The sequence below is a fragment of the Anser brachyrhynchus genome (genome assembly GCF_964034855.1).
Source record: "Anser brachyrhynchus genome assembly, chromosome: 3".
NCBI classification, from domain to species: Eukaryota; Metazoa; Chordata; class Aves; order Anseriformes; family Anatidae; genus Anser; species Anser brachyrhynchus.
Window position 1 is genome coordinate 89,485,539 of NC_137696.1, and position 15,456 is coordinate 89,500,994.

The 15,456-nt window shown below is 40.2% G+C and overlaps 1 long non-coding RNA gene across 1 annotated transcript; it reads right to left on the reverse strand.

Annotated features, from left to right (window-relative positions):
• Positions 1–17: 17 nt before the first annotated feature.
• LOC308191743 lies at positions 18–9,759 on the reverse strand. Its single transcript, XR_013948248.1, has 2 exons — positions 6,818–9,759; positions 18–4,745 (listed from the first exon to the last, which is right to left on the reverse strand). It is a non-coding gene; the product is annotated as an uncharacterized lncRNA (long non-coding RNA).
• Between the last annotated feature and the right edge of the window lie 5,697 nt (positions 9,760–15,456).

Consider the following 15,456-nt stretch of genomic DNA (forward strand, 5'->3'; position numbering starts at 1 on the left):
CACACCCCCTCAGCCCATGAGATGGGTAAGTCTTTATTTACAAGTAACAACAAGAAATTTTAGGTACAAATTCATAAATTTCTTTACAAAGGCTCTAGCAAAGCTTTCTGCGGGAAAAGTGAAATTATGGTGGTACTTTAAATATTTTGGGACTTTAAATGGTTTTGTCCCCCCCCCCCTTTTTAAACACTTGGAATAGGGAAATGATAAAAAGAGTGACTTTGTGCTCAACTTGAAAAGTTCATTTTTTGTTCCATTATTGCTAAGGAATTCAAGAATGTGATTTCAAATTGAACTCACGATGTTGCCTGAAGAAATGCTTCCTCCAATGCGTACAATTTAAGTCAGAATACATCACTGAATGACTAGATCTTGTTCTAAATATAAAAGATTTATACTGGAATGAAGCAACTTCAATCCTGAAGGTTTGACTTGGGTGATACCATCTGAGGATGGGCAAGATTGAGGTGCTACCATTACAAAGACCTTTGCAGTAACAGGGAACTGGTTAGCAAAGCTAAAACTCCGTCAAGGAGCCTGTTAAATTAAGGGAAAATTCTTTCCTCTGCAAAATCCAATGCCCTTGACCCTGGGCAAGTGAGATGCGGATGAGGTATTCAAAAGGTGAGTTCCTCCTGTCTGGGGTCTAGCTGTGGCAAACCTCAGAAATGCTGAGAGGGAAACGACCCAGAATAGCTGACCAGTTTTGCGCTGGAAGACAGAAATCTTTCCGACCATGGGCTAGTACGGTGAAACCCGAAAGTTTATTGTTAATGCATTTCTTTGCCTGCAACTGCTTCAAACCCGGTGAGAGCTATATAGATAGTATTTCTATGTATGCTCTTGAAGGAATATTAACAGGCAGGATCTGTTGATACATTCAAGTTAGTTCTTAGTCTTTCAGTGTAAACCGTCTTAGAAAAGCGTCTTTGAGTGTCGCAATGGTGATTCCCATAGGAAGCTGGGTGCCTGCACCTGTGCTGGGTGTAGGTGGTGGAACAGCCTGTCTGTTCGCTGATGTAAAACTGGAAGATTAGATTTGAAGCAGTAATTACCATCGATTCTTGAATGGCTCCTTCTGGCTCTTATTCATCTTGCTACCTAGAAGCAGCAGCTTTTCATACAGCAGCTGCAAGAAACCGTGCCTAGCAAAAAACACATTCCACTGTCATCTTGTGTGTGTGTGTGTGTATATATACATATATATTCCCCCCCCGCCATTACCTGCTTTCTAGGTTAAAGTAGCTTTGAATACTTACGTTCCTTCTGGAATTATTCTTGTAGTGTCATTTTAGGTATCTAACCTTTCAAAAGCACTTATTAATTGTAGAAGGCTGATAAATTCACAATTGCAATATATGTTTTATATGATAACACTTTTGTTTTTGATATAGCAAAGGAATTCTCTGAGTTCAGTCTTGGTTTAAATGAACTCTATTGGTCTATAGAATTTCTTTAAAATGCATACCTTTAAAAAACATTGCAGGCCAATTTTTCCAGTTCTTACATAAGCTTTTCAGATAGCAATGGGAATAACACTGTTAGAAGCCTGATTATTTTTTGTTATAATTTTGATTGCATGGTACATCACATGTCAAAAACTGATCAAAACCAGCAAGCACACAAAAAACAAGTTTATATAAGAGCACACTTTAACAGATCCACAGTGTTTTCCCTGAAATAATAATGTACAGCTAGAAGGAAACCAAGAGTTGGCTACTTTTCTCTCCTCATAAAAAAGAAAATAATAATTTTCATGAGATGTTTTCAAATAAAATAGTAAGCAAGGAAAATTGACCCAAAAGTGACTTTATGGTTCTCTGTTGTTCCTGCCATTTTCTTTCTTCCTATTCCGTGAAAGTTTATTCTAGGAAGATACGGAGAATACAACAACCCAGAATGCACTGTTTTCTTTTGGTGCTAAGCCATTTACAGAACTATGTCTCCTCCGACTGAAGTGGCATTTAAGTAGATGAGCCTTAACCTACTCATTTCACCATCCTGTAATTCTGCAGGAATATGTCATGTCCACTCTTCAGCCAGTAAACCCTGACCCCAGGGAAACAGCTGCCTGTTTTGTGGGTTATGCTGTTCTAGGTGGGAGAACGCCAGGCGCCCTTTGCTTTAAGCACAGGAGCTGTATCTGCTTTGTGAGTCTGTCCATAATCTCTACACTAGGTGAAGAGTTCATGAGAACTGCACTGCGAATACGAGCAACTTGCTCCGGCGCACTTCTCTACAGACATAATGATTCATCAGCTGTTGCTGTCTTGCAGGATGACCGAGCGAGCTCTTAGGGTTATTTCCTGTCTATAGGTTTGTTGTGAAGCAGGCGCTACCTCTCTTCTGCTCAATGTCACCGACTGTGGCACAGTTCATTGAGAGAACTGTGCTCGTGCCATCTGCTGACACGATGCCTGGAACAACCTAGCAAAAAAAAAAGAGACAAAATCAACAAACAAAAACAAACACAAAGACTGTATTAAGCACAAAGGTGTCTTGTTTTCCTTATGCACATTTAAGGATTGTTCTGTTTATCCTGCCTTTTAAATGCTATCTTTATTGCAATGGAAGGGGAAATATATATATATATATATAAATATATATATATAATCCTAGTTCTTCTATTTCTATTCTAGAAATATATAATCCTAGTTCTTTTCCAACTGTGTATATTTTAAGATGTTTACAATACACGCTGCCCACATTCAAGCATGCCGTGAAGATGAAATGAAGCTGTAAGGCTGTGAACACAGCAGGGTTTTCAGGATCCCATCTTTGTCAATGTATTGCACAAATGGCCGATAGCATCAGGGCTGATGGAGGATGTGTGTGCATGTGTGCGTGCATAACCAGAGCTCTTTGTCTGATTTGTTTGCACTTGTAAAATCAAATTATTGCACTGCTTCAGCAAACAGAGTTAGTACGTTATCTGTTATCTCCATCTTTATGTACCGAGTAATCTTTTCATTTGATAGTGCAGGCACTAAAACAGCAGACTTTATTTTTCTTAATATACATAAATTGGTAGCGAACCTTTTCATCTGAGCTTTATCTCTGCACTTCACAAACATCTCTGCACTTCACAAAGCGAGGGGATCTGCTGCCAGAAAGTGCTTGTCTGGGCCGCTTGACCTGGGCAGCTCCTGCTGCTTCCTGCCTGACGGAGCCGCGCACCCTTTGCAAGCTGGTCAAGCTGCAGCTCTCTGATCTTGTAAACTAATACTCTCGTAAAAGAAACACTTGGCAAGCCCATGATGATTACTATCAGGCGGTTTTAGCGTGGTGATTTCACTTGAAGCAGGGAAGCACAACTGGAGGGACTGGTGGGGATGATTTCCTGGGGGGAAGGCATCGAGATGTAAGGCCCGTGTCGCCTGCCTGGAGGCGCTGTCGACGACATCGCTGAGGGCAAGCTGCAGGGGCAAAAACCGAGTTTGTGTCCTCTGTGGCTTCCTTGTGACCGTATAGAAGTATCTAGTAGAGAGAGATACCTCGTGAGTCTCTAAGTTCTCTGTTAGAAAATCTAGGATGTCTGATCTGAATTTCCTTTTTTTTTTTTTTTAAGCAAAAAAATCAAAATGATTACTAAAAATTAAGCTGGGGTTGAAAATGTTAATGGGGAGGGAAATGACAAAACGATACAAATGTAAAATCATAAGCCTGATTTCATTATTTGAGGCAAAAAAAACTAGTATTTGGTTACTTTTCAAAGCACGTTATGTCACTGGATCTGTGTGAAGTTTCAGAGCAGCCTCAAGGGCTGGGCGGCGATGCAAGCAGACGGGGTGGATACTGCACTCCCAGGGCGCTCTGCTGGCTGATGGCATCAAAAAGGAGGTTTTGGCTGGGTTTCTGAAAACTCTGTGTGAATTGCAAGCTGCAATTGTTTATGCTGTCCCATGTTCATTCTCATCTTACAAACTCCAACCTCTCCTTTCCTAGAAACACTAATTCTAGGATTTACTCAGTCCTTTTCTCCCTCCTCCTTTGCAGCTTTACAACGAGCAGCAATAACTAAATCACAGTTCTGCTAAATCTTTGGTGGAAAAGGAGATGTGATGATTTATGTGACATGCTGCAGAGCAAACTTGTTCTGTGAAGGCTACTGGATATGTCAAAAGTGCACCAGTTGTTGCTGCAGAAGTTGCAAGACTTTGATGGCAATGATGAAATGTGTATGTGATTTGTTAAATTTATTATTTCTGTTATTTTTGTAATTAAAGAGTGGACATAAACAGTACCCAAAGTTTCCTAATGTTCCAGTAGGAAAGTCTTCCCTGCATACCTGTCATTAAACTGTGCGATTTTTACATTGTTCAGAAACTGAAATTACCACTTTAATTTCAGTAATGTCCAAGTGCATACGGCTCAGAAGCTGGATTTAATTTCTCCTGGGATGTGCTTTCATTCATCATATACTTAAAGCATAACGAAGTCTCCTGCTTTGAAGATCAAAAATTTAGCTCATTAAGGGGATGAGATTAAAAAAATAAAAAATAAAGGAGCTATATAGAGTGATATTTACACTAAGCAGAGGAAAGCCTTTATGAAAACAAAGAAGCAAAAACTTACAGGATCAGAGGCAGTGTAACTACCTCCTGGCTCTCAAAGCTGCCTTTCTCCTTGTCACTCTAGAGCTGATAGCCTTGGTGCGGTGTCTGCAGTGCTGGATATTTCAAATTAGCTCTGTCAATTTGTGGCTGTCTTAGTAGTTTTCTTCTGAAAGCTCTGATGCTTTCAATCTGCAATACAGGAGGTGCTTGCTGATTCTTGCTGGAGGAAGGCAAAGAAATCAAAAGGGGCAGTTTCTGCCCTGGGTGCAGTGGAGACCATCTCCATCACAACATCACAAGCCTAATGTTTTTTGTTGTTGTTTTGTGCAGTGGTGGTGTAACGCAATAGAGTTTTTATGTTTCCATGCATAAATTTGTGCCAATGCTCTCAAACCTTGCAGAATGCTGAAGTGTTTCTGCACTTGTGCAGTGGCCCTCAGTGCTTGGGCGGAACACAAACAGGGGGCTTGGAAGTGGAAGTTACACAGCCTTCATGAGGTAATGGACTTCTTTTCTGCTCTTAACTGGATAACAACCAAATATTTCCCTCCTGCTATAGTGTTACCTTCCTAATGAATAAACTTTTCGGTCCTTGTTTGTATGATACTGTGTTCCTGTAGCTCAGCTGCATTATTTTCATGCATGAGCATATGTGTGGGAACACACACATACACGTAAATCTATCAGGAAATTTCCAGTTGAGATCTCTACCTGCTGCAAGCTGAGCCACTACTAGAAATGCCATTGGAGTGTAGTGGGCATCCTTAGAGCCACTACAGGTAGTATCAAAAGGCTTTTGCTATTTGTGAGATACTGGAAGCTGTTAGTCAGCCTTCTCACCCCAAATGAAATTACAGATGAGAAATGAGTGAGAGATATCTGCTCTGGTTAGGGGTTGTGTATTGGCATATGAAGAGTCTCCTCCCCCTTCAGCTGAAGGAAAAAAAAAATTGGCTAGCTTAAGTAGGAGGGGGATTTAGTTATGCCTTGCGTTATTACTTGTACAATGATTTTCAGGAAGGATAATGGGAGCAGGTGTAAACCACTGGTGATGTCATTCTGTTTCATTTTGTCAGTTCTGACATTTGGGAAGAGAAAGGAGCTGCTGCATGTTTTCATTCTGCAGACACTACTGAGAGCTCAGAGCAGCTAGAGGGGATGCAGTGGGTAGCAGAGGAGACTGTGAACTCACTGCAGTTAAAAGATTTATCATAGAATAAAAGCTGATGATCTTTTGTTTATTGAAAACTAATTAATCAAAGCCCATTCTGGAAGGAGGAAGATTTTATGAATAGATATTTAATATTTCTTTAATTAACTCATTAAAAGTCACATCGCTATGCTCAGGGTTGGATGTTTGTAATGCAGTATGCTCACATCCAAGAGGCTGTGGAATTAGCATTTTGGTTCCCATCTTGTCTAAATATTTCTAATTTTTAATAGCATCTCTTTGGACTTTACTGCTGACAGTCTCACGGTGATTAATTTCAGTTGCTGGATGTTACATTCCTTTTAGCCTTGTTGAACAGTTCATGGGGAGAGAAGCTAAAGCTTAAGGTTTGTGAAGTTCAAATGTCAGAGAGAGACAGAAAATGAATCCATAGTGCTGCAAAATCCCACTTCATTTCCCCCCCACCCCTCCCCACCCCTGACCTGCTGCTGGTGCTATGAGTTGTCACTCTCTCTTTGCCACTTAGCTTGACTTCTGCAAGTACCATGCCCACTCCATCCCCACGGCCTCATTACAATTTGGTAACTCTGGTTTTTCAGCACTTCTGTTCTCGATGATCTACTCTACCTTTTACGTAATGCTTTCAAGGTGGCTCAGTGTGTCTCTACAGTTCATGTGTTTATGGGAACAGACAAGGCTTCCTTCCCCTGCAGGGTCAGCCAGACAGAGCGATGAATACAAGCACATGGATACCTCTGCTTTATTTTCCTGTTTCCTTCCGGCACCAGCCTTAAAACTCTTACTGAAGTGGGATGGTTGGTGCTTTCTATTTGATTGAGAGTTTCATGTTCTTGCTCAGTTGATGCATTTTCATATAGCAGGGCCGCTCAGTCTCAGCAGTCAGCTAGGTACCTCTCAGCTCCTTTAGTGAAGTACTTGTTTTGTTTGTGGTATTTTTGTTAAAAACAACTAAAAACCCACAACAAACAAACAACCCCTCCTACCACCCCCTCCTGCCCTTCCGCCCAAAACCCAGTAATCAACTAAATGAGAAAACAATGAAAACAACAACACAAAAACAAAACCCAACCTTTCTTCCACCGGCTATGCTCCTTATGTGGTAGTTTTTAAAATTCTGGCAAAGCTTTCCTCAAGCAGGCAGTTGTTTCAAAATGTTCACGTATTTCTTGATCATCAGTTGATAAGGAAACTGAGGTGCAAGCCAGCAAGTCGCTGCCTCAGTGGCGCGGCACTTCTGCTCTGCCGGGCTGACTTCACGCTGCGTGCTCGTTGCCTTTTCACTCACCGCCTTATTTTTCAGGATGTGGTAGCTGGCTTCCATCTCCTTTCAATATGCAAGTTGCAGCATGCTGAGGTAGTATCTTGTAGAAGATTACTCCATTTGTTGTCACAGGTGGAGAATGTGCTTGGACGTCTTTGAGTATCAGAGAGCTTGAAAACCCGGGTGATTATTGCACTGATAACGCTCAGGACGGGTACCCACAGTAGCACTTTTACTTCTTCAGGGTTGATGAGCAACAAATCTTTCACTTCTGAATTTGTGACTGACTCACCATCTTGCCTTTGTCTTTTATTTGTCTTATATTAAGTTTAGTGCAAGTTAATATATGCACTTTGTTTTTGTTGGAAGGTTTGACTTCTCCTCCACCCTTTATGAAATCTCAATCATTTTACCTTTTGACGTGTCTAGTAGTTGTCTGAAGATCCCTTTAGCGTCTTGTTGTGCAATTTTAATATACACTATTTGGTACAGGTTTCAGCATGCCATTTTTCTCTCTTTGGCTTCTGATTCATTTGCTGCTGTTTTCATTTTTTATTTTTTAATTTTTTATTTTCTTTATTTGGGGCTGACAAACCTTTACCTTTTATTTTTGCATTATCCTACTTGAGAAATTTCTAAGTCACTGACTTTTTTTTTTTTTTTTTTTTTGAAACCCTTTACAGAATGACTCTGTGTAAAGATTATTCTCATTAAGGTTTCTATAGAGCAAGAGCATCACTGGTTTTCTTCTTGTGCTCTCTTTGTATCTCGTACATTTGGTACTGAGTGAGTGCCAATTTATTTTCCATGCTAGTTTATTTTCATTTGCTTGCTGCCTCCTCCTCAGTGTATTGTCTCTGCCTCTGTTTGATTTGTGGCTTGTGTTTGCATGTAAGCTTGTTTATCAAGCTGGCTTGATACTCTGGTGTTTGGTAGAGTTTGGATGAGCTTTCTGTGCTTTCATTTCAGCTACTGCCTTTTCCATTTCTGTTACTAATGCCATCTGTTCATCTCTGAAAACTGGGTAATTACATGAGTCAGCCATTTCATGTAGCTTGGTGAAATATTATTGTGTGGTTCCTTCAGCTTCTTGATTACACTGTTCAAAAAAGTCTTTCATGCATGCCATTTTTTGTGGATTTAAACTGCTTTTGGAGAAATCCCAGGGTTCTCCTCCCTTACCCCCTGCTATCTCCTGGTTTACTTAAATGATCTGGTGTTGTGTAGCAGCATTTTTAAACTGCTGCTCCTTCTTCCACTGTGTTTGCCTCCCCCTCTCTTTTTATCTCCTCTTTCTGCAGTTTCATAGTGTCTGCCATTAGCTAGGGAAAACTTACTTATTAAACATTTTCCCTGTAAATTTCATCTGCTCGGTAGCAATTATCAGATCTGCTACCAGATTCTCATTGGTTATATTTTATTTACATATGCCTTTGCAGTATTCATAATGTCTGATTTCATGAGTGTTTCTGGGACTTCTGCAATGTTGTATCTAGCTGTATTTCTAGCTTTGATCCATTGTGAAGCCAAAATCATATGCCAGCTTTTTTCTAAAGCAATTCTCCTCCCCCCCATTTTAGCCCATATTAAAGGTGTTTTGTTTTGTTTTGTTGTTGTTTTTTTTTTTTTTTTTAACACAATTTAGAAACTGGATTAAATTTTGCTATCTATTCTGTCCTCTGTAGAGGTCTGTACAACTGCAGTTGGACATGTCTTGGAAGCAATTTTCTGTTCCCACAGTATTTTGCTGATGACAATCCAGCACACTGGACAGTCAAAGCCATTTCAGAAGTACATCCACCTGGCAATCCCCCTTCCCTCATACCCTTTACTATCCCTTTACTATACTATCTCACACATATGTTTTCAGTAGTTAGTGCTAATGGTCTTAGTAACTTAATTAAGTTTACGTGAAATGAAATTAAGAGAAGTCAAAGACATTTAAGTGAGATAACGTGAATCAATAGAGGAACCCTGCCAGCCCAGGAAACTAAAACAATCTTTCAGCAACTTCTATTAGAAAATTGCCAGCACCAAGAGTGATTCCTGCATCCTGATTCTTGTACGAACTGACATAATTTTGGAGAAAGGAGAGCCAGGCTTTTATGAGCTGATACTGGAGGAGCATATATTAAAATTGTTATGGGAAGCACAACAGCATATTTCTGTCTCAGAAATGGTGCCTGGCCATTCTGGTGTGCAGAAACAAGTAGTTCAGAAGGTCTCTGCTGGGTTTTCTCTTCTTCTGGGCCTGACTGCAAGGTGTAGCTTTCTCCTGTGCAATGGGGTACTCCAGAAGAGGTCAGAGACGCTAATTTTTTTTTTTTTTTTTTTCCTGGTCCAAGAACAAATTGAGGATCACAGCAGACTGCAACAGGGAAATGAAAGGCGCACTAGTGAAGCTGTGTTGGTTATCAGCAAGGCTCATATTAAGGTTTTGTTTGTGATTTAGGTGGAGGCTGGAGTCAGATCCTGTAATGCTTTTGTTTCCTGTCATCGCTGTTTTATTAATTATTCGCTATCTGTTCAGTGTGTTTGCATATGACATTGGGGGATAATTCATAGAATCTTAAAATCTCCCCAGTTGGAAGGGTCCCACAAGGATCATCAGGTCCAACCCCTGGCTCTGCACAGGAGCACCCACACAGAGCACCTGCTACATTCAGGTAGCACACTGGGATTTTGGAGCACCTCCTGCTATGCCTCCGCAGCAAAATGGTGGAAGTTGGCTGGAATTGCTTTTCTGTGGAGTTTCTCTGGCTGAGATGGACATGTTGGCTATCAAGAATTATTTCAGGTGTTGAAGATTTCACAACTGGGGAAAGGGTGGAGATATTGAAGTAGTTTAACCTCAACATTTTCTTTGAATGGTAATGGGCAACGGGAATATACTGCACTGTGGGAAAAGCAACACCTCTCATTGATGTCCATGGTGAAATAGGAATAAATATGCTGGAGCATGAAGGACCATGGTTAAACAGTGGTAAAATCATTATAATAGCAAGGATGGTGAAGTCTTGCCATGACTTTGCAAGGCTGTCTTAATCACTGAAGTCTTTAAAAACAGGCTGGATTAAGGCAGGTGTAATTAAGCCAACCTCAGGATAAAGTGGGAGAGGTACAAACCCAAACCATTTATTCAATTTCTCGTGCAGATACCCTCCTGATTAGCAGTAAGCCTGAAATCATGGCCAAAATCCTCCCCAAAAGGAAGAACTTTCTGCCTGTGCAGACATCTGTATGAAACAGAGACTTTTGCATAAAGATAGTTATTATGAGAAAAGCTTCTGCATTAAAGATTGTTATTACTACAATGAACTTTTAGTATTTTTTGTGAGGAGTTTTAATAACAGTTGATATTCATGAATCATGCAGCTAGGCATTCAGACTCACCGCTTATTAAGAACACTGACAATTTTTTTAGGACAAATTATTTTAGAGTAATTGATAACAACCCTAGAGAGCTATCAAACCTCCACAAATATATGCTTGAGGGGAAAACAATTAAAGAACTAATAGACATCAAAACATAAATCCAATGTGTCATGGTTGAATAACAAGATTTGACTGGCCTACCAATTTTTACTGCTCTGAAACTGCTTTTCTTTAAGCGTAATCAGGAATTATTATGATTATTTCAATTTATTTCAGCAAGTGGCTTTTAATATGCATCTATGCACTTGAAGTGCCATTCAAAGCAGCTAGAGCTTGGTGTTGTCTCAATGAAAATAATGTACTAACACTACTATGCCTGTGTGAATTTATGTAAAACACTCATTTTTAAAACCCATTATATTCCTAAAAAGGGTGATTGTGATTTGGAAAATCTGGTGACTGTAGAGAGAGACGGATGCTTTTATCTTGGGAATCTGATGCAAAAGTGTAGAATGCAAGTACCTGGCTTTTAGTGGAAATGTTCAATAACAATATGAATGTGGAAGTGCATATGGAAAAGTAAAGGAGGTTGATGCAAACAACAGAATGCATCTGCTCTGTTTTACATAGTTTACGGCATGATCTCTTTAGCCCTGACCTTTTTCATATACCACCCCCAACTCCCTCAGTTACAGAGTATTAATTACTAGACACCTTGTTAACACCTTTTTTTGTGTCAAATCATCTACAGAAGCAGAAAATAAACCATGTTGTGAAAAGTGCCCTGGAGTGCCCAACCTCTTAATTAGGAATTGTAACTGTGTGTTTCAGATTAAATAAACCTTCCCCAAGAAAAACACAGGGTATGATACTGTTTTGGTAAGAAATCGTGAGGTCTTTCAGAGTTTATGCTTACAGGACATCATAGTTGACTTTCTGGCGACCTTTGCATGAAAACAATCAAAAAAAGAGAAATATATATATATATAAACACAGTGATTTAGTCCCAATCACACTTTATTGTGATATTTTTACTGTAACTTCATTTCTTGTGGTGATGGTTTCCTGAAGTTTTTTGTACTTGGTAGCATTTATGGTTAGCTCAGTCAAAGTAACTGTAGCCTGGTTCACTTCTTCCTTTGAAATATTATTATGGAAATTAAAAGAAATGAAATCTACATGAGGGAAATAAATTAATATTTCTTGAGAAAAGCAAGAGCAAAGCTGAGAAGGTACTGAAGGAACACATCGTTTTATTTGGAGATTGTTCCAGCTAGAGACCGTAGCAAGAACTGTCCAGTATGTAGCACCTGTATGCATTGGTGTTATAGGTTTGGTTTTTACAAGTACAACTAGTATTAGCCCCACGTTATGTGATCCACTTGTGCTTGATCTCAAAGGGGGTGAAGGAACAGTCACAGTGCAGTACAGAGAGGGCATTTAGACCTTACTGTACAGCTGCATGTTGTGCTGGCCTACGGACAAGGCAAGTTTGTGAATAACAGGGCGAGCTAAACAACATGCACAACACAAAACAATTTGGAAAAAAAGGCAAAAGCTACTCTAAAAGGAACCTTCTCCATCTTGAGGAAAGCTTCTGTTCTGCCTTCAGATATCTTTTCTTCTCACTCCAGATACCTCCAGTACTTACATTTTACCATTAAGAGCATCTCCTGTGTCCGTGCTTTGCAGCCCTAATTTTTTCCCCCCCCTCTATTGTTAGAGTAATGTTAGTTGCAAACTCTGGAGAGATTTATTTATTGCCTGATTTGTCTGACCAAGGTGTCTGTGTGGAGGGTTACATGATGAAGTTTCCTATGGTGCCCCATCACATTGTTTGTGCCCTCTGCTCTTGTGAGGAGATTTAAGCAGACCTCTGGGTCAGGAGCTTCTACTGAGTCTAGGCAGTGAACTTGGAGGTAAACCTCTGTATAAGGTGAAGAAGGGTCAGGGGCTGGAGCATGGATCTGGTGAAGGGTCTGAGTCTCCCTGTGCCAGCACCTCTGACACACACCAATAGGACTGAGAAAGCAGAATTTTCTTTTAGGGGTCCTCTTCTTTTAAGCAAGGTTGCCTCAAAGGCATAATGGTTAAGCAGGGATATTTTTCATACCAGTAAATGGATCACATTTACTTCTTGGCCTACCAGTTCACAGTGCTTTAGGACTGTTTCTCTGTTAATCCTGGCTATACCACGTGTCTTGAAGTTACCCCAGTTGTTGACACAGGGAAGTACTGAGACAAACAAGAAAGCTGAAGGCTAGACATTTCTGAAATGCCAAAAGTAAAAGTTCCTGCCATAGCATAACTGCTGCATACGGCAATTTAGCAAGTGGAAATGAGGAGGCGAGCCAAAAAAGCCTTTAACCAGTCAGCTGTCCACAGACCACGAACGAGCAGTGTGTTCTTGGTCTGGAAACTGGAATAGAAACTGGATCAGCCAAGCCAGCCCAGAACAAGGGCTTTTTGCTATGTGCTCCCATTACTCCCTGCCCCCCCACACGCAGACATGCACCTCAGAAATCACCACTCTAGTTAATGCCTGTAAAAGGTACAGGCTTAATTCTTAACGAATGTTTTTTCATAGCTCTATCCTCTAAATCAGCAGAGGAAAGATTCAGACGGTGGTTAAGATGTGGGTAGCTGTACAAGCCTTGTGCAGAGGTAAGACCCTGTGTATTAACAGCTATTAATAACTCTTGGAAGGAAAGCTAGCATAATTTTGATCATTGTGGATGAACAAAGTCTGAATACATTTTGCATCTATTTCTGTTTTAACCTGACCATGAGCATTACCTCTGGAATCTAAACCTCTTACAGATTCTTGCAAAAAAGAGTTCTGCTGTGCTCCCTCCTCTTTCTTCCTGCTCTATTTTTTTCCTCTTTCCAATGCAGTGTCTTTTCTTTTACAATTTCTTGTCACAGTGTTGCATGAAATGCTTCATCTTTGTTTTATTTTCAGAAATGTGTTTTATAGACAGAAAATATGCTGCAGTTTTCAAAGGTCCCTCATTGCTTCCTCCTCGCTGCTTTTCTGCATGTTACATCTTATATCTCTCACCTCTAGCACCTCAGCAGGTATGTTTAAGATGCTCATGTTCATTCGATATAACCAAAGTGGTTTTACTAAGTCTGAGGCAGTCACATAGAACGAGGATCAAAGTGTTTTTGCGGTATGTGCAGAGACTGATGGTAGTTGCTCTTGAAAACAACCTTACTCTCTGCATAATACCTAGAGTTATTATTTCATAAATTGTGCACCTTCTCCAGAAATGTCAGAGCATAGGGTAGCAGCTGGAAGCCATGGAAAGTCATGGCTGTTCCCCTGCTCAGCGGCTCTCTGACTGGGCAAGGGGTTTGCAGCCACTCAGCTTGCCACTAAGAGCATGTGGAGCAGTTTGAATGTCTGGGGGAGGAATGTTTCTTCTTAGCTTTTATTGCCAAATGGAGTGACAACATCTTTTGTTTATGTTTATGCCAATTCATCCCATGCTGAGGTCTCAAGCAAACAAGAAGCATCCTCTCAGCATCTGCTGTCTGTGTTTCTCAGAAACATGGATTGGACAGGGAAGGTCCCAGGAAAGAATGGACCGCCTTTGGCTTGTAGGTCATATCCCTGTCATGATGTACCTAGCACCCTCATCACTAGCTCTGGGCAGGAGTAGCCAAGGTTGGGTCTGAAAGCAAAGCCATATTTTCTGAATCTTCTGTGTCATGTGTTAATTTATAGCAAACCACATTGCAAAGCCATAAATTACAGACTAAGAATATATTCCACGGAGAAGGGCTGTGTCTAAAGCTCCCATCAGCTCCCTGGGGCTGCTAAGAGATCCACAGCTCTGAGTCTATCTGTAATCCCTACCACTTAAGGGTCTAATAACTGGTTTCCTGTCCAGCTCTTTTATTTGCATCAAGAAGGAAATAACCTGCCAGTCATTTGTGTAGGCTTCTATCAAAGTTTGCATTTCTGAAAAAGTGAAGATACTGAGTCATACCCACCTACAATGGTCATGTTCATAAACTACATTTTTGTATTTATTAACCATGGTTTATTTTCAGTGCCTTGTCAATTGTCAGATGAAAGGCTGATATTCAATCAAGCTAGGCATCAAAAATTTCTTTCCTCACCACAACATTCTGGGCAAATGAGTACTGAAACAACATTACGTGGTTTGGAGTCAGATTAATCTTGATGAAGTTCATGCAGTACCAAGCCATCAAACTCTCTACATGAAATCACTGTAGGATTTCTACTGCTTAGAGAGAAAAGCCCCAAGAAGGGCTTCGTATTTTATGGGAGAGAATTTGTCCTCCCACATGGAAAGACTTGATTAATGTGGTAAACATGCTTTGAGAACATTTCTTCCTGCACAACACACATCTCTTAGATTTCTTTAAACTTCATTCCTTTCTTTTGTCACATAATTTGGGAATCCCTTTTATTTCCATATCAGATTTGGTACTCTGTGGGAAAATGTGTGTGCATGGAGTGGGTGCTCTGCAGGTGGGTGAGTGTGCAATGATAAATTACCTTACAGACCAACATTATTGCTGATAATGTTAGTGGAATGAGTACTGAAAGAAAAATAATCTTTGCATGTAAACAAAAAATAGTAGAGCCTGGGGAAAGCTGTGTGATTGGCAGATGTATAGATAACATCTTCTAATCTCCTTTTCCATGTAGTTTAGTATTCAACAGTTGGTAACATCACATACAGATGGAGATGTTTTTATGTTCTTTTTTCCCCATCAAAGATATCTCATACTTGGTAGTCTTACACCTTTTTCATAAACTATGTTTTCATAAATGGCTCTACCTCTGTCTTTCAAACAGACATTCAGGAATCTCTCTAAATTGAGGCAAAAAAAAAATAAGACTTTCAGTGGAATAGAAATAATTAATGGAATACAAAATATAGCACTTGAGGAGGACTTTCAGTAATCGTGTTCTCTATATGTTCACCCTGAACATTAGGTCTCCCTTAGATGAAACCAAATAACTACACTCTGGTGTAGCATTCAGAGCAGCAGTGCAATGATCTCAGCAAATCTAACTCTCTCTCTTCCTCTTT